Source organism: Erythrolamprus reginae, chromosome 2, assembly GCF_031021105.1.
Source record: "Erythrolamprus reginae isolate rEryReg1 chromosome 2, rEryReg1.hap1, whole genome shotgun sequence".
Classification (NCBI taxonomy): domain Eukaryota; kingdom Metazoa; phylum Chordata; class Lepidosauria; order Squamata; family Dipsadidae; genus Erythrolamprus; species Erythrolamprus reginae.
The window spans coordinates 243,933,211-243,952,678 of record NC_091951.1 but is presented as its reverse complement, the minus strand read 5'-3'; positions in this window follow the sequence as shown (position 1 = coordinate 243,952,678).

The following is a 19,468-nucleotide window of genomic DNA, read 5'->3' as shown; positions in this document are numbered from 1 at the left end:
CAGATCTACAGTCAGCTTTAGTGGCCTGCAGTACAGCACTCTACCTGCTGTGCCACTCCGGCTAATTCCTTCTTATATTTTATATATTTTTTCTTCTATTCATATATCTTTTCCTCTATTTTTCATTGACGTATTCTATTCTCATATCTTTTCTCCTATCCTTTCCCTGATATTTACTACTACATGTTTTTATTCTCTTTAACTTTCAATTTGTATTGAAATGAATGAATGAATGAATGAATCAATAAATGAAAATATATACACACACACACACACACACACACACATATATATATATATATGTAGATTGTTCTGAGTTCGGGTTTTGCCCCGTGTAATATTTTGAGTGTCTATGCGACGTTTCAGTGAAATCACATTCGCCATCATCAAGCTGAAGTTATAAGCTTTGTGCTGTTGTAAATATAGTTTGTTTGCAACTGCCATTTGTTCCTTATATATAGTGGTGGGGGTGGAGCTTTGGTTTGAATGTAGCAAATAGATTGGGTGGCTATGTTTTAATGATTTGATTGGTTGGTGGAATCATATTTAGTTGAAGGATTGACATGGTGATGATTATGATATGTTTTTTTGTTTAAGGCTGGTTTCCAAATCTCTGGTAGGCGGGACGTGTCATCTCGTTTGTTCATGCTGAGGGGGTGTTTTTCTATCTCTATGGCTTCTATGATAATTCTTTTGTATACATTTTCTGTTTTGGAAAGTAATTTAGTTTTTTCAAAGTCAATTTCATGCCCTGTTTTTTTTAATGTGCTGGACAAGGGAGGAAGTTTTTTCTTCTTTTTTGACTGCATTCTTATGTTCTGCAATGCGTGCGTTTACTCTTCGATTAGTTTGTCCAATGTATGTGGCTGCACATGTTTTGCAAGGGATTTCATAGATTCCTTGGTTTTCGAGTTGGATTTTATCTTTTGGGTTTTTTAGGATGTTTGATATATTTTGGTTAGTGACAAATGAAGTTTTGATATTATGTTTGTGTAGAATTTTACTAATTTTGTCTGTGGTGCCCTTGATGTAAGGGAGGAGGGTAGTGCCATTATCCTGTTCTTGGTCTTGATTTTTGGGGGATGTCTCTTTTTTGATTAGGTTTGTAATTGTTTTTCTTTCGAATCCATTAGAAATTAATACATCTTTGAGTTTGTTCAATTCAGTTTTTAAGTGCTCATGGTCAGCTAGGCATTTGGTTCTGGTGATGAGAGTTTTGGCTACTGAGGTGATCAGTGCAGGGTGGTGGTGGGAGTGTGCATTTAAATAACGGTTGGTGTGGGTTTTCTTTTGGTAGATGGTGTGTCCTAGGGTGCCATTGGGTTTTTTATAGATTAGGACATTCAGAAAGGGAAGTTGATCATTGGCTTCTGTTTCCATAGTAAATTGAATTTTGGGGTGTAGGCTATTGAGATGTATGAGGAAATTGTCCAGTTTTTCTTTACCATGTGGCCAAATTACAAAAGTGTCATCTACATACCTCAGCCAAAGTTTGGGTTTGTGTTTAGATTGTTCCAATGCATTGTTTTCAAAATATTCCATGTAGAGGTTTGCGATGACAGGTGACAGGGATGATCCCATGGGGGCTCCTTCTATCTGTTTATATCTTTGTTCATTATAGATGAAGTATGTATTTGCAATATATATATTGCAGCATGCTAAACAACTGGTCCTAACTAAATCTGTTGCTAAATGACTGTTTCCAATACCCCTCATTGGATATTAATAGTGGACATGCTCCTCAGTTAATATGAGGAAGGGCAACTGTTGGGTTAAGTCAAACCTCTTCAACTCTATGCTCCCCAGCACAATTTCCAGCCAGGATACAACTTGGTCTGCTGGACTGGGAATTATGACATGTAATCAAAAACATCTTGGAATTACTAGTTCAGGGAAGGTGGGATTAAGCAGAGCGTAAAGATGTTGAAGGACAGACGTGGACACCAATAGGGTTGTAACCCAATTTGGCTTTCCAGCCTCAACCTTTCTATGAGAAAAAGTAAAGCAACTTCAACAACATCATGAAGATAAGCTCTTTAGAAGAAAATCTAAAAGCATTAGCGCAGCAATTCATCCGAGCTTCATCATGCACCGTAGACATTTTTAAAATTTCACAAAGAAAAGCACATCATTAAAGAATACTGCCGTATCACCATTCTTATGCAAATCCTTCCAGATAGTTGGGTGGAAAAATTCCATCTCAGCACGCAGTGAAAAATAAAATGTTGCTGTGTGAAAATTTCTGCTGTACTGAGCACATCTATCACATGTATAATCCAAACTACTGTATATGTGCCCTGACTACAGAATTAGTATCGATCCATTCACCATGTAAACATCAAGTACTTTCTATTATTACCTGAAATAGCATGCTATCACAATTTCTATTTCCTTCCCCCCTATCTTAAATAGAAGTCTTGCACATTAGTTCTTTCCTTCGCATACTTTTTTGCACAGCTATCTAACTATAGTAATTCAAGGCTGTTTTTCCCCCCTCTGAGTTTCCTGCAGACATCTGCAGTATTACTGTCAAAGCACTTTACTTCAAGTCGCCTCTGATGGAAGGCCGTGCAACTTTCGTTTACCCATAAACCTGTGCCTGTGACACGGTTTGGCAAACTTTGCCCAACAGTCTTAGTTTCAACGCCATCTTTGCTACAACTGTCTCCCCTGTCAAATGGGGTTTTCCAAAGGTTGCAAGATTTTTAAGAGATCCAGTTAAAGCAAGAAATGTGTCGCTAACGTCAGGACAAGGGCAGTGTTCCCTCTAATTTTTTTTTTTGGGGGGGGGGGAAGTATAGTGTCTGAGAGGCAGTCCCTTTGGGACTGGGCGGCACAGAAATAATAAATAAGTAAGTAAGTAAATAAACAAACAAACAAACAAACAAACAACCCTGTTTTGCCTCAGAGAATTTCAAAATAAAATACTGTACTGTGTGTCTATAACAGTGAGCTCATAATAGGGCAACTCTATCAATATCAAAATGCCACTTAAATAGTTGAGCTAGTTTCAAACTAGATTTTGATTTTCTTTCTCTCTTCCTTGCTCCCATTCTTTTTCTTTCTCTTTTCCTTCCTCTCTTTTTTCTATCTGTTTCTCTCTCTTCCTCTCTTCCTCTCTCTCTCCTTCCCTCTCACTCTTTCCCTCTCGGCTTCTGGGCAGGTTTGGAAAACTCTGAGTTAATGATGATTTTTAAGTGAGCGATTGCTCACTGCTCAGAGGGAACTATGGACAAGGGTACAGAAAGGGCATTAGGCTTTTATTTCATTTCATTTGTGCTTTCTCTTTCCTGCTGTTAAAAAAGAGACGAGGAGGGGGAAGAGAGTGTAAGAGAGACACGATCATACTAATACAAATTTGGAAATGCATTGCAAGGCTTAAAAGATTGCATTCAGTGATGCATTGAGAAGGTCAGTGATGTTTCTTCAGTTCATCGCAGAATATTTTAAAAAGCTGGGAACAACTACATTACCTGTAAGATCACACTACTTAACCACTGGAGAGGAAAAGTAAATAGCAAGAGGATCTTTACTGATGACATTGCTTAAGATAGGCAGCAAGTCTCAGCTGGTGAATATCATTATGGGTTGGACTGCAAAAAAAAAACAACTTTACAACCATTAGATGGCAACAAAGAAAAACAAAAATAATACAGCAACTCTATCCTGCCATCTGGTGTCATCTTGATAGTTGCAACCATAGTTCCCTCTAAGCTGAGCAGTGAGCCATGGCTCACTTAAAAATCATCAACTCAGAGTTTTTCAAACCTGCCCAGAAGCCGAGAGGGAAAGAGTGAGAGGGAAGGGGAGAGAGAGGAAGAGAGAGAAACAGATAGAAAAAAGAGAGGAAGGAAAAGAGAAAGAAAAAGAATGGGAGTAAGGAAGAGAGAAAGAAAATAAAAATCTAGTTTGAAACTAGCTCAACTATTTAAATGGCATTTTGATATTGATAGAGTTGCCCTATTATGAGCTCACTGTTATAGACACACAATACAGTATTTTACTTTGAAATTCTCTGAGGCAAAACAGGGTGGGTTTTTTATTTGTTTGTTTCTTTCTTTCTTTCTTTATTTATTTATTTATTTATTTATTTATTATTTCTGTGCCGCCCAGTCCCAAAGGGACTGCCGCTCAGACACTATACCTTTCCGCCCACCCCCCAAAAAAATTAGAGGGAACACTGGTTGCAACCAGACTTCACATTTTTGTATTAAGTTTATCATCATTCATTTAAGACGGGGTCACCAACCTTTTGGAATTCAGGGACCATTAAATTCGTAATTTTAAATCCCATGGACCACTAATATGATTGGCTTGGTGGACGTGGCTAGGTGGTCATGTGATTGGATGGCATTGCCAACTTGATGTCACTTGTGTTAAAGGGCACCTCGCTAGTCTCTACTCACCCCCAGCAGGGGTGGGTTCCTCCTGGTTCGGACCAGATCACTCGAACCGTTAGCGACCCACTGGTGATGTAATTTTGGCATCATGGATCCAGTTCTCTCTGTGCCGGTCTATGCACACTGCCATCTCTTCTTTTGGGGGGAATTTTCGGAGATGTTTCATTGTTTGTATGGCTTCTCATTGTCCCCTACTGTGAAAAAAGCCCTCCTGCCCGCCCCTGGGTTAATACGAACTTTTATTTCTTCATCTGAAGCACAGCTGAGCAGTTCCTCAGCTGTGACCTTGGGACCAGGGTTGGATTCTGCTTGCCTTCGTTACTGGTAGATATTGTGATGTTTTGTGTGCTTGCTACAGGTACGTGTTCGTCCCTTCGTTCAACTTCACTTCCATGCATGTTCAGAAGGTAGTTTCAGCCCAAAACACAGCTGAGCAGCTCCTCACTTAAAAAAAACACTTTTTCCTGCATAAATCAGTAGCAGGGTTTTATAGCCTTCAGCCAGGCAAAATAAGAGTAAGGAATGTTCAGAGAACAGCAGTGGTCCTTGAAAGCAGTGGCCTGTTATGAATGCAACTTAGATTTTGTCTTGGAAGACTGGTGTCAACATAGTGGAACAAGATTGCTGGCATGCAGCCAAGTTTTGATTCTTCAAGCAGCCGGAAGGAAATATAGTTAGCATATTCCCATGGAGAAGGTTCTCAGACTTCTTTTTCTTTTTCCTTTAATCCCTTGCAATGGCATGGAGTCAGGGCGAACTCAGATGCTTTTCCTGACACCTACGCGGAGTTCACAGCAGACAATTACTCATTACGCCCAAAGAGAGGAAGAGCCATGGTGGTGCAGTGGTTAGAGTGCAGTACTGCAGGCTACGTCTGCTGATTGGTGGCTTCCTGCAATTTGGGAGTTCAAATCTCACCAGGCTCCAGGTTGACTCAGTCTTCCATCCTTCCAAGGTGGGTAAAATGAGGATCCAGATTGTTGGGGGCAATATGCTGGCTCTGTAAACTGCTTAGAGAGGGCTATAAAGCACTGTGAAGTGGTATATAAGTCTAAATGATATTGATATCTGTTCTGGTTTCTGGTAGAAATTCAGCAAGTGAAAATAACTTTTATCAAACACATTATTTCATAAACAAAGAAACTCCATTTTATTCTCTTCTCTTCCGGTTATACACACATTTCATCCTGGCGTATCTCTCCTGGCTCTGTAATCTCTCTTAATTGCATTCCTGACATTCCTTCTCCTGCTCTGCTAGACAAGATTTATTTTGTAAAAGCATGCTCACTAAAAAACAGCAGACAGACAGTTAATCACACAGAATTTTTGGCTTACTTGGAGAGCGGCATAAAAAAATCAACATCCTTTTGTTTGGCAACGTTGAAACGCCACCCTTCTTCTTTACTAGTCCCATGACGTGCCAATTACATCACTCAATTATTTAACCCATTCATCTCCGTAATATCTTCTTCCAGACCTTTCCTCTCTACGTTTCTGAATTCTTCTGAATTTAGGATTAACCCAGCGTGCCTCCAGTTCTCCCTCACTAGATCCTGAATTCATAGCCCCATCCTGTGGCTGGCCTCCCACCTGTTCTACTACCTGTAACCCCGGGGGCCCCACTACTTCATAAACACTATCTGAATCTGAGTCCTCAATATCTTCATCATCCTCCAACTGATCAAGAGTATGTAGAACAATATCTACTACTACCTAGGATCGAATTTACAGCCTCCTGGTTGTGAGGCAAAAACTCCGTCTCTAGGCCACTGCGCCACGCTCTGACTTCCTATACAACTTTAGAATTTCAATCCCCACCATTAGTTAATCTTTTAGGTATGGGCTATGTGCATAAGCAGGATATTTGAATTTATTCATTTGGAATGCCTCCAGGAATATTGTTGAATTTTCTTTTAAAGACAAGTAATACAATGCTACCTGGAATCGCTTTGGCTAGTGAGATGGATGGCATTTAAACTTAACAAATAAATAATATACATTCAAGTTGCAAATGATGGGACATCATTCGTCACTTTCTCATTTAGAAAGGAAAAAGTACAGATGAAATCAAGCTTCCGGGAGCAAAAATGATACAATGTGAAACTAGGGATAGGTCAGATAAACTAATTTTCCCATGACTTTGTGCAAACTTGTTTGTGACCTAATAATTTATCATTTCCACCTCTATAGCAAACAGAAGCAGAAGAGATATGCAATATTCACACAAAAAGGTCAACAAGCATGATGAGTGTGACAGATATGAACTTGTCAAATGCAGGACAAAACTTAAGATTCCTTTATTTACTTATAAAAGTATGCCTTAAGCATTTCCTCATATTACCTTTGTTGCATGCCTGGTTTCTATCAAAGGAAAAACTTCTCCTAAACTCTTGACTTCTCATGTAATAGCCAAGTTCAATTAAAGGATTATTCTATAATTTTGGGCATCGCCATGTTTTTATTGTGCAATGAAAAGGAGAAAAGATTTCCTATCATAAAGAAATTAATGAGCTTCCACAGTTGAACAAATATGATGCAACAGATCATTAGCACTGCAATAAAAACAGTGGTTTTTCTTTTCTTTCATAAACTCCCAGCCTTGTCCATTCAATTAAATAATCAAGCTTTACATATAATCGACAAGCAGATATCTGAAATCAATTAATACATGACACCTTACTTTTAGTCACCACCGTGAGTTGATTCAATTCCAAGGGTGCCTTTTTTTCTTTCTTGTTACTATAGTTCCTGAAATTGTCAACATATGCTAAGAATTAAAGCATATAAAATTTTAGGGACATAATTACATTAAAAATGGATATCATTTTCATGCCTGTTTCATTATCATGGCCATCCCTACCCATTCAGAATCTTATCAGTTAGAAGTTAATGAGAATGCTAAGAACCACTTATAATTTAGCCAAGTTTTTTTTCACAAATTTTTGAAACAACATATTTCAATCTCTGCTAAGTACAGCTTGAATTGAGGTAGAAATAAGAAATAGGGGGAATATTAGTATACACATTTTTATATAATAGAATAAAAGCAGTAACCAGATGGAAAGACAAGAGGTTGAAAGATGGTATTACTATGTATGCTCAAATAATATTGTGATTGGCACTAGATTTATTATTAGATTTGTATGCTGCCCCTCTCCGAAGACTCAATTGGCACATTGAGATTTTGAACAACTAAATGATGGAGGATTATTGAAACGGATGTCCATGTGCCGCCTCTATATTGGTTGAGGCAGGCAGGATTCCCTTGAGTACCATTTGTTGGTGGCCAGGGGAAAGGGAGGGTCTTGCCTTCTCTTTCTGCTCAAGATCCCCATGGACAATTGGTGGGCCACTGTGTGACACAGAATGCTGGACTCGATGGGCTTTGGCCTAATTCAGCATGGCTCTTCTTATGTTCTTATATTTTAATATAGACATGTGTATTAACACTAAGAATACAAACGCTTGACTAATATACAAAAGACACTAAGACACTAATAATACAAGAGTTTGACTAATATAATAACTAGACAAGTACGAACTGGGGCTCATATTAAGACTTACAAAGTGGCGCTCAAGGCAGCAAAATGCGCGTATCATGCCGCTTTGATTGCATCAGCAGAATCTCACCCGGCCACTCTATTTTGGGTGACCCGCTCCCTTCTTAACCAGAGGGGAGTTGGGGAGCCCTTGCAGAGTAGTGCCCAGGATTTTAACACATTTTTCGCTGATAAAGTCACTCGGATCCGGGCAGACCTCGACTCCGATTGGATAACAGATAACAGAGTCGACTGACAATGAGTCAGTCGAGGTGACTGGGGCCCATACTTGTCCATCTGTCTGGGAAGAGTTTGATCTGGTGACACCTGATGAAGTGGACAAGGCCATTGGAGCTGTGAGTTCCACCACCTGCTTACTGGATCCGTGTCCCTCCTGGCTGGTTTCGGCCAGCAGGGAGGTGACACGGAGCTGGGTCCAGGAGATTGTCAACACTTCTTTGGGGAGGGGTCTTTCTCGGCTTCCTACAAAGAGGCACTTGTGCACCCCCTCCTCAAGAAGCCTTCCCTGGACCCAGCCATTCTCAACAACTATCGTCCAGTCTCCAACCTTCCCTTTATGGGGAAGGTTGTTGAGAAGGTGGTGGGGCTCCAGCTCCAGTGGTCCTTGGAAGAAGCCGATTGTCTAGGCCCTCAGCAATCAGGGTTCAGGCCCAGCTACAGCACGGAAACTGCTTTGGTCGCGTTGATGGATGATCTCTGGCGGGCCCGGGACAGGGGTTTATCCTCTGTCCTGATGCTTCTTGATCTCTCAGCAGCTTTCGATACCATCGACCATGGTATCCTTCTGCGCCGGCTGGAGGTGTTGGGAGTGGGAGGCATTGTCCTTCAGTGGTTCTTCTTTTACCTCTCCAGTCAGTCGCAGTCGGTGTTAGTGGGGGGTCAGAGGTCGACTTCTACGCTTCTCCCTCAGAGGTCGATTTCTACGCTTCTCCCTCAGGGGTCGGTCCTTTCCCCCCTGCTATTTAATATCTACATGAAACCGCTGGGCGAGATCATCCAGGGGCATGGGTGAGGTATCATCAGTACGCTGATGATACCCAGCTGTACATCTCCACCCCATGTCCAGTCAACGAAGAAGTGGAAGTAATGTGCCGGTGCCTGGAGGTTGTTAGGGTCTGGATGGGTGTCAACAGACTCAAACTCAACCCTGATAAGAAGGAGTGGCTGTGGGTTTTGCCTCCCAAGGGCAATTCCATCTGTCCGTCCATCACCCTGGGGGGGAATTACTGACCCCCTCAGAGAGGGTCCGCAACTTGGGCGTCCTCCTTGATCCACAGCTTACATTAGAGCACCATCTTTCTGCTGTGGCAAGAGGGGCATTTGCCCAGGTTTGCCTCGTGCACCAGTTGCGGCCCTACCTGGACCGGGAGTCACTGCTCACAGTCACTCATGCCCTCATCACCTCGAGGTTCGACTACTATAATACTCTCTACTCTCTATAGTATTATATAGTATAATACTATAATACTTTGAAGAGTGTTCAGAAACTTCAGATCATGCAAAATGCAGCTGCGAGAGCAATCATGGGCTTCCCCAGGTATGCCCATGTTACACCAACACTCCGCAGTCTGCATTGGTTGCCGATCAGTCACAATTCAAAGTGTTGGTTATGACTTATAAAGCCCTTCATGACATTGGACCAGAATATCTCCGGGACCGCCTTCTGCCGCATGAATCACAGCGACTGGTTAGTTGGCCTTCTCCGGGTTCTGTCGACAAAACAATGTCGTCTGGCAGGACCCGGGGAAGAGCCGTCTCTGTGGCAGCCCCGAACCTCTGGAATCACCTCCCCCCAGAGATTAGGATTGCCCCCACCCTCCTTGCCTTTCACAAACGCCTTAAAACCCACCTCTGTCATCAAGCATGGGGAAATTGATTCCCCCGGGCCGTTTCTGCTTTACATATGGTTTGTATGAGATGTATCATTGGTTTTTTATATTAAGGGTTTTAAATTGTTTTTAACTATTGGATTTGTATTGTTTTGTTTTTGTGAGCCGCTCCAAATCTCCGGAGAGGGGCGGCATACAAATCTAATTAATAATAATAATAATAATAATAATAATAATAATAATAATAATAATAATAATTTGTATCAAAATGAACAATACCCAGATGCCAGACTGTTCATGTATTGAAGTTGAAAAATATTTTAAAATGAAATAAAAAATATACTTTTAAAAAAGATAGCTAAAGTATAGGGAGTATAAGCTCCATTGGCCCCATTGCCAAACCTTTCTTACCTCTAAAGTAGGCATTAAATTCCCAGTAGGAGAGTTGTCCTCTTCCTTGGATTTGTCTTCTGCCATCTCAGTCATGTCCAGATGAAGAAGGTGAAATGTTTAAGGACATCAAGCTAGCTCAGCTTCCTCTTTCCAAGATGAGCCGCTCAGCCTCGCCATCTTTTTCTACCCTGCAAGCTCCTTGAAAACAAGCAAGGGTCGTCCACCCTCTGAGATGCTACCTACTCTGACAGGCAGCGACTCCATTCCTGCTGGGTGTCTCTCATGCAGGCAAGGACTCCTCTGATGAATCCGTTGGAATATCAACAAATCTGTAGCAAAAGGGCTTCTGCTATGGTGAGGACCTCTCCAAAATTGTGGTGAGATGCGGCCTCCACTTAGCTCTTTTCTCATTTCTGGGGAGAAAATGATGGGCCAAAGCAGGCCCTTTTTCAAGAGTGGACATGTGGAGGGGCTTTAAGCGGCCTGCCAGCTGGCCCACCAAGGAGGTTGCCCTGAGTCATTCTTCCTTTAAAAAAAGCCAAGGTAGAGGATAGAGATGCCTCCCTTTTGCAAAGATTTCTTCTAGCCTTTCTCTTTAGGACTTTAGTGCAGCTGCCTTCTTGGGGGCTTCAGAATCCCTCGGCTGAGGACATATACCTTGGAGGTCAAATTGTGAAGGGATGTCTCATTTTCCATCCTGGGGCTCTGGGCAGTCACCTGAAGACCCATCAATACTTGAAAATCACAATTGTTCATTTGTAGGCATGAACAATTGTTTACTTGCCTGTGGTGTTCTGGTTTCTGGTAGAAGTTTAGTAATTACAAATAACTCTCATTAAATGCATCATTTCATGAATAAAGCAACTCCGTTTATTTCTCTGCTCTCTTGTACTCCAACACATTCCAGACATCAATCGGTCCGTTATCTCTCTTCTAGCCGCTTCTCACATTCCTTTTCCTGCTTCAATTAGACAAGATTTATTTCCTAACTACATAGCTATAAAAAAACTGCAGCACTTACTAAATACAATACAAAATACTTTGGCTTACTTTAGCGCGGCGAAAAAATCCCTCCATATTTCTTTTCAGCAACGTTGAAACTCCACCCTTCTTCTCCACTAGCCCCCTGACGTGCCAATTACCTCACTACAATATTTAACCCATTCCTCTCCTTAATATCTTCTTCCAGACCTTTGCCCCTCTACGTTTCTGAATTCTTCTGAATTTAGGATTAACCCAGCGTGCATCTGATTCTCCCACACTAGATCCTGAACTCATAGCCCCATCCTGTGGCTGGCCTCCCACCTGTTCTACTACCTATAACCCCGGGCCCCCCACTACTTCATAAACACTATCTGAATCCGAGTCCTCAATATCTTCATCATCCTCCAACTGATCAGGAGTATGTACAACATGTGGTAGAACCTTGCCTAGATTCCCAGGAGAGAGGGCTTCATTTGGCCAATAGGATGAAGCTCAAAATGACTCTTCCCTAGTATTTTCCTAGCCATCAAAATCTTTCCATGAATCCAAGGGGCTCTTCTTGAGTTTACTAGGCTGGCTAGTGAGAATTTCTTCCTTTCCTCTACCCATTTTTCCATCATGACTTCCACCATCCTCGTTGCAAATCATCCTTATCCCTGGAAATGAAGATCAGGAAAAAACAATGTCCACATTCTGAACCTACACAGAATCACTTTGGACTAGAAGTGGCTGGGCAGCCCAGTGGCTGATTCTCTTGGTGGCCTTTAGGCTGTGCCTTTCATATGGGGAGCTGTCTGTTCACAAGAAAGCACAACCATTGTGGCACAAAGCACAGAGGGCATAATAGAATCCTCAGGTGGTCCAATCCCCTGCCCAAGGCTGGGCTCCTCATACCATCTCAAACAAATGATTGCCCAATCTTTTCTCTAAAATCTCCAGCAATGGAGCACATATAATGGAGCCAAAATGCTCCACTGCTTAACAGTTTTCACTGTCAGGAAATTCATTTCCAGGGTTGGGTCTCTCTCTGATGAGCTTCCATCCACTGCTTCATTTCCTTCCCTCAGCTGCTAATGGCGAATCAACACACTTTCTGCGCCAGCTCAGGAAGCTCAAACTGCCCAAGGAGCTACTGATACAGTTCTACAGAGGAATCATTGAGTCTGTCATCTGCACCTCTGTAACTATCTGGTTTGGTGTTGCAACCCAACAGGACCGACACAGACTTCAGAGGAGAATCAGAACTGCAGAAAAAACAATTGCTGGCAACCTGCCTTCCATTGAGGACCTGTATACTGCACGAGTCAAAAAGAGGGCGGGGAAAATATTTACTGACCCCTCGCATCCTGGACACAAACTGTTTCAACTTCTACCCTCAAAATATCACTACAGAGCACTGACACCAAGACAACTAGACAGAAGAGCATTTTTTTTCCCAAACGCCATCACTCTACTAAACAAATAATTCCCTCAACACTGTCAGACTTTCTACTAAATCTGCACTTCTATTCTACTAGTTTTTCTCATCATTCCTTTCACCCATTTCCTCCCATGTTGACTGTATGACTGTAACTTGTTGCTTATATCCTAAGATTTTTATTAATATTGCTTCTTCATTGCTTATTTGACCCCTATGACAATCATTAAGTGTTGTGCCACATGATTCTTGACAAATGTATATTTTATGTACGCTGAGAGCATATGCACCAAGACAAATTCCTTGTGTGTCCAATCACACTTGGCCAATAAAAATTCTTGGCCAATAAAAATCCAGAATTGGGTCTCTCTCTGATGAGCTTCCATCCACTGCTTCATTTCCTTCCTTTCAGCTGCTAATGGCAAATCAACACACTCTTTCCCTGTGGTAGGCTTTCAAATATTGGAAGACAGCCATAATGTCTCCCCACTTTCTTCTCTTCCAGGGGTCCTGGAACCCAACCTGCTTCTCTGCTGGTCCTCTTGGGCGATTTGACTTTCCTTTATCCTTTGGGACAGCCCAGCCTGGCATCTCTTGCTCACCTGTTAGTGAGTCCCACTAACTGCTCAGGGGAAAATATCCTTTACTTTTGTTATTATTCAGATCGAATACTAGTTGAGCGGAGAAATTAAACATATGAAACCGAGTCTGTAATAATCAAAGCATATGGAATATTTGTGACTTGATAACCCAGTTCATTTTTTTTACACTGTTTTCTATTTGTTGTATGCCGCCCAGAGTCCACAAAGAATTGGGCGGCTTATAAATTTAATAAATTTAATTGTTTTTTAGATTTGATTAGTGAGAGCTCAATCTTTAGGCTATGCCCCTCTGGAAAAGCTGGCAAAGTCAGAACCCCAAGATGTAAGAGCTTTTGGCCTTCATAAAAGTACTTGGCTGGGGGAAATTATGCAATCCTTTGGGGTACATTGGTATCTAATGAGATTCAATCATTACTAGAACAACTGTCTAGGGAAGTGCTTTATGGTTAAATCGGTTTTTTAACCACAAAGTGAGGTTGATTGGGGCAAAAAGAGATACCTTCTGAGCCCAGTAATTTGTTTTGTAACAAAATTATAAAGAAGCATTTCCATTGAAATCAGATGATTAAGTTAAGTTGTGCTGTTCAAAATAATATTTAGAGCTTATCAAAGCTTGGTTGATCTTATAAAAAGTCACCAAGAAATTCTGGAGGACTAGAATGGATTCACTATCCCCATACCCAGAGGTCATCCACAAAACTACTAAGGCAGTCCCATAACCTGGCCTGAATCCCAACCAAAAACTGGACAGAAAATTACACACCTTTCCTTAATTTGCTGCCTTAAATCTTAAGTAATACTTTGCCTCCCCCAAGAAGCGTTAGGTTGGGGTGCATCTCTTTCCCTATTTGTGGAATACAGGATAAAGTGGCTGTGGCATGCGCCCCGTCCTATTGTCTCTCCTATATCTCATACTGTATATCATATCTACTATTCTTCTATTCTATTCTTCTTATACTACTCTCATAATATCCTTCTATTCTCTAATTGATATATTTTATTCCTAAATTTTCACTTATATTCTTTCTCTAATATACTTTACTCGAGTATAACTCTGTAATCTTCATTGTGTATAATTGTGCATTGGATTAACTAACTAACTAAATAAATAAGAAATGATCTGAGTAACCATTGTTTAACTACAACTAGCTAGTGGTAGTTGCAGCTACATAGCTAGTTGTACCTATGTAGCTAGCTCTAGCTATGTAGTTATGTGGCTAGCTAGGTAGCTAGTTAAACCTATGCCAAGCATAAAAACCAGGTTTATGAGGCACAAAGGGCTGGAATGCCGCCAAGACCTTAAGCCAAAACCAAGCAAACCTCCCCAAGGCTGTGCGCCCTGCTTCCATGTATGAACCCTGTCAATCCGTGTAACACAACCCTTGTCCTGCAGAGGGAGTTGCGGCGGCCTGACGCTTCCAGAAGAACAAAGGGTACTCGGAGGGCGCAAATTAGAGCCGCCAAGGTTCAAAAGAGCAATTACTAACTCCTTGCAGAGGGAGAGAGCAGCCACAGGGGAAGTCCCCCGAGTCCGAACGGAGACGTGAGGAAGTGCTCGCAAATCCGCGGCGTTGTATTTTACACGCTTGCTTCAAGGGAAAGAGAGGGGGGGGGAGAGAAAGCCTTTACGCGTGGCAAATGCTTCTTGGGGGCCAGGCGCGCCTCACGCCACCCAAGCGGTCCGCTGAACAGCCGCGGTCCGAAAGAGCCACCTGCCGGCAAGGTGGGGAAAGCCGTCGGATGAGGAAGGCGGGAAGAAATGCCTCCCTCGCTGGAGGCGTGGAAAAGCGCGTCGCACCACGTGGGCTCCCTTGGAGGAGCCAAGCCGAGCGCACCCCGAGATCGCTTAAGTTTCCTGCTGGGTGCGTAAAAGCTCCTGCGCGCTTGGTGCCAGCCGACAGAGCGCCGGAGGCGCACGCGTTCCTTCCGCCCTCCCCGCTCGCATTGCACGGCGCCGGGAATCGCCGACGGTGTAAAAAGAGCGCGCCACGCTTGGCGGCTGCTACTACTAGCGTTTCCCCAGTCGCAACCTTGCCCGCCGGCTGCTGCAAGTTAAACCCCGGAACGCCGAATGCTTCGCAGTGATGATGGAAGGCGCGCGTGGTCTGTTTTTGGCAGGTCGCCACCCTTTCGATAGCAAAGTTTCCGGGCGTTTTGATCCTGTGGTGATGGCACAGTCCCCGTCCTTTTAACAATTTCGTAGTCCTTTTTCCTCGCGCGCGTGCAGAAGGAGGAGTTTCAAAGTTTGGAGCGATCTTAATAAAGGAGAATATTTGGAGCACAGGCTTGAAATGAAGGGGTCTTTGGTGCTCTCCGACCTGGGTTGTTTTCCCTGCAGATGTTTCATTACCTAACCAGGTAACGTGGCTTGTACTAGTGATGATGCCTAGTTTGGGTAATGACACGCGTGCAAGAAAACAAGTTCACAGAGCACTAAGGACTCATCGTTTGAAGCCATCCTTCATTGTGGACCTAAAGAGTTTGGAGAGGGTGCATCTTTCTATTAAGGCAGCTTTTAAAGGGCAGGTTAGTGTATTTATGACCGGGGATATTCGTGATTATGGTATAGTTAAAAGATTACAGTAGTCCTCAAGGTTGGAATGGCAAGTGAATTTAAATGCCAATTCCAGGATATAGCTTTTTAAATAGAAAAAAAATCTAACTTAAATGCAGGACACAATAATATCTAGTATGCGAAAATGGTTACTGGTTCCTTTCTTGGCTACTTACAGAATTTGGGTGCTCTGCTGTTGATCAAGGAAAACTAAAACCTTTTTCTGAATTTGCATAACCTATTGAACACAGAGTAACCATACTTTTACTTGACTCTAGTCAGTCCACTTAAGTGAATCTTGAGTTAAATTAATTATGGCTTAATATGCCTTTGGAGCAGAACTACAGCCTGTGGTTGGAAACATTTAGGATGCAGTCCATAGCCCCATGCGTGGCAGCCTACTGGGGTGTGCTTTTGATACCTCTGCAGGGAAGAAGAGGGGTGGTGAAAGGTTCTTTAATTTGCAAACCTTAGTGCTTGTCTGAAAATAAAAATTGTTTGGTTTGCAAGTTATAGTTTTATGCTACCATAGATCACGGATTTGGGAGAGAATCAAGCAATTGTTCTCTGCCAGAAACAGAAGTGTCAAAGAACAGTGTTCCGTAAAGAAACAAGTACAAAACCAATCTTTAAATCAAAATGCGGCTTTTATTTTTCTCCATGAAAAGCCAGAGCCACAAGCATTTCAAAACAGGACTAAATAAAGATTTATCTTAAAGCCTGTTTCCCACTTTTTGTTGTTGTTGCAAAGGGCATTGCCCTGCAAAAGAAGGAAAATGGAGCCTCATTCTGAAAGAGAAAGTGGACTTCAGAGAATCCTAATTTCATCTCCAAAAGTGATGGACCGAACTGTTCTCATCTAACTCATCTGTCATGGGCTTTCTGATCCCAAGAGAAAAAATATTCTGATCTAAAAACTATTGTTGCCAGATGTAAACATAACTGATACCCAGATGCCTTTTCTTTCCCAGTAATCTTTAATCTCTTTAAATGTTTCTGAGTTTTGAAGAGCCCTGTAGCACGAGGTTCGAATCCTGAAAATTTAATTTTCCAGTGTTCTTGTTTTGTGCTATATTCACTTTTCTGACATTAGAAACTACTGCCATTCGCCAAGTATTGTATCTCCCTCACATACAAAATAGTCTCACGCTTTGTATGCATGCAAAATAAATCTATGAACAAGCTTACCAATATGCTTTCTGATTGTTTTGTAACTGGCAGTGACAATTAAGACACTCTGAGCAAAGTCCATTGAAGGCATTTTGTAAAAATGCTGAAGTTATTCTAAGTGTCATTCAGTCCTAATTCTTAGATGTTTTAGTAAATATTACAAATTAATGTAAGCTGGTATTTACCGTGTTGTTGATTAGAGTGTCTCTTATGTGTACTAAAATTTGGAGCCATAAGGTTGGTTTAATTTCAGAAAACTTGGGGACTTGGGGGAAAGATCAAAAGCAACGTGAGAAAATATTATTTTACTGAAATAGTAGATCCTTGGAACAAACTTCCAGCAGACGTGGTTGGTAAATCCACAGTAACTGAATTTAAACATGCCTGGGATAAACATATATCCATCCTAAGATAAAATACAGAAAATAGTATAAGGGCAGACTAGATGGATCATGAGGTCTTTTTCTGCCGTCAGTCTTCTATGTTTCTATGTTTCTAATTTTAAAGAATCATCTGTTGATGCTGTAAAAAGTTCTGGACATCTCTGGAACTAAAATAGACTTAAATGCTGGAAAAGATGTCTTACAGTGCCCTAAATGCCACTATTTCCCCGAAACTTTCAGGTTAGGAATAAAGGGAAGAAGGGGGAAGGGTCCAATTTCTTAATCCCTAGTGGATGGGAAATAAAAAATTTTGGCAATACAATATTGCAGAGAAACAATGCCGTACTGTGATTTTTAAAATAGGAAGGGTTCTTTTCTTAGTGAGCATTGCTTATTAATTCTGTTATTTTAATGCCCCCAGGAGATTGCCAAAGCTGCTGCTAACACAAAATCTCCCCTAATATGAATAGGGCTATGTGCAGGGGATGTGGGTCAAAAAAGTCAGGATAGTTTCTGCAACCATGGAAAGCCCTGACCCATTTTGAGTGCGTATTGTGTGTGGTAAATATTTTAAAAGGAGAAGGTCTTTGATCTTGTCATGGCTACCATCTTGATTTAACAACAAACACACACACACACCATACATCCTTGGAATCTAGATACAGAACTATAGAAAGGAGATTTTCTGAACATTCGTGCTTGGATTCTTTACAGTTGCGTTTTTCAATCTTTGCAACTGTAAAATGTCTGGATTTTAACTTCCAGAATTCTCTAGTCAACCTGCTGGCTGGAAAATTCCAGAAGCTTAAATCCAGGCATTTGCCAGGGTTCCGAAACACTCCTCTGGACAAACAAAAAGATTATCTGTCTATGAAGGATCTCAATCATGTAGACCACAGTTATCAAAAGTGGTTTTTATTGGGACTGATTTTTTTTGAGGAAGAAGACAATGTTTCTCTGGAAGCTCCATGGGTTATGTTGGATGATGAGGGAGATGGAAAGATAGTTATTGACAGTGGAGATTAGTGCGGGGTGGGGTAGTGAAGGGCTACCAAAGTTTTTACTAACACACTGGGTGTGGCTTATGCATTTTCTTTCAACATCTTTCAGTGCAAATTGGGTGCTCTGGGGTGGAGCTCCATTTTCGCTACCCCACTGCGTTCCCCCCTATCCGGGCAGTAGCCCACCCCTGGGGTGAGGGAATGATAGGTTCTGAGAGGGTGGAGGGGAGAGAAATGGAAAGATTGTTTTCTTTTTCAAAGATGTTGCGGTCGCTTGGGGTTTTATCTGTGGCATCAGGGTCACCTGAAATGTGGAATCTTCTTGGAATAGCTAAAATGGTTGCATTGTAAATTGGGGTAGGTGATGTCTTATACATCTGCCTTTGTTGGCTATCAGCAGAAGACTATCAAAAAAACACTGTCAGCATGAGGCCAAATGATCTGCTGGAGTGGATTTGAATATTGTTCAGAGATTCATGCTACTGCAAATATAGCTTCCCAGTGTTGACATAGATCAGTAATTGGCAAACTATGGCCCGTGAGCCATATGTGGCCTAAATTAGACTTGTAAATGACTGGATGGGCAACAGATCGAAGCTTCAAGACCTTGTTCAAGCACCTAGGGCAGGGGTAGGCAAAGTTGGCTCTTCTATGACTTGTGGACTTCAACTTACGGAATTCCTGAGCCAATCATGCTAGCTCAGGAATTCTGGGAGTTGAAGTCCACATGTCACAGACGAGCCAACTTTGCCTACCCCTGGCCTAGGGCAAAGGGTGGAGCTAAGGAGTAAGGTGGAGTAGCAGCCTATCAGAAGACTCCCTGCTAGTGAGACCTCACCCTCCATTGGCTGCTGCACACCTTGGTCTGCAGATCCTACAGATCACTTCTCTTTTGGGAAACGTACTAATGCAATGTAGCAAATATATGAGAGGACTTACTTAGTTAAAAACTGCTCAAATTAGCAGAAATGAGCTTAATTTTTACCTTTTAGGTTAAGAAACTGTGGGGCTCCCATCTCTTTCATAAGATGAAGGAATCCACATGAGAGCAACATATATAACTCTTAAAAATGTTTTGTATACAATCCCTTGTATACAATGAGAATATAATCCAATCAAGCTTGATATGGTATGAGAATTGTAACTATTGTAACTGCTTGACATCATGCTGGCAT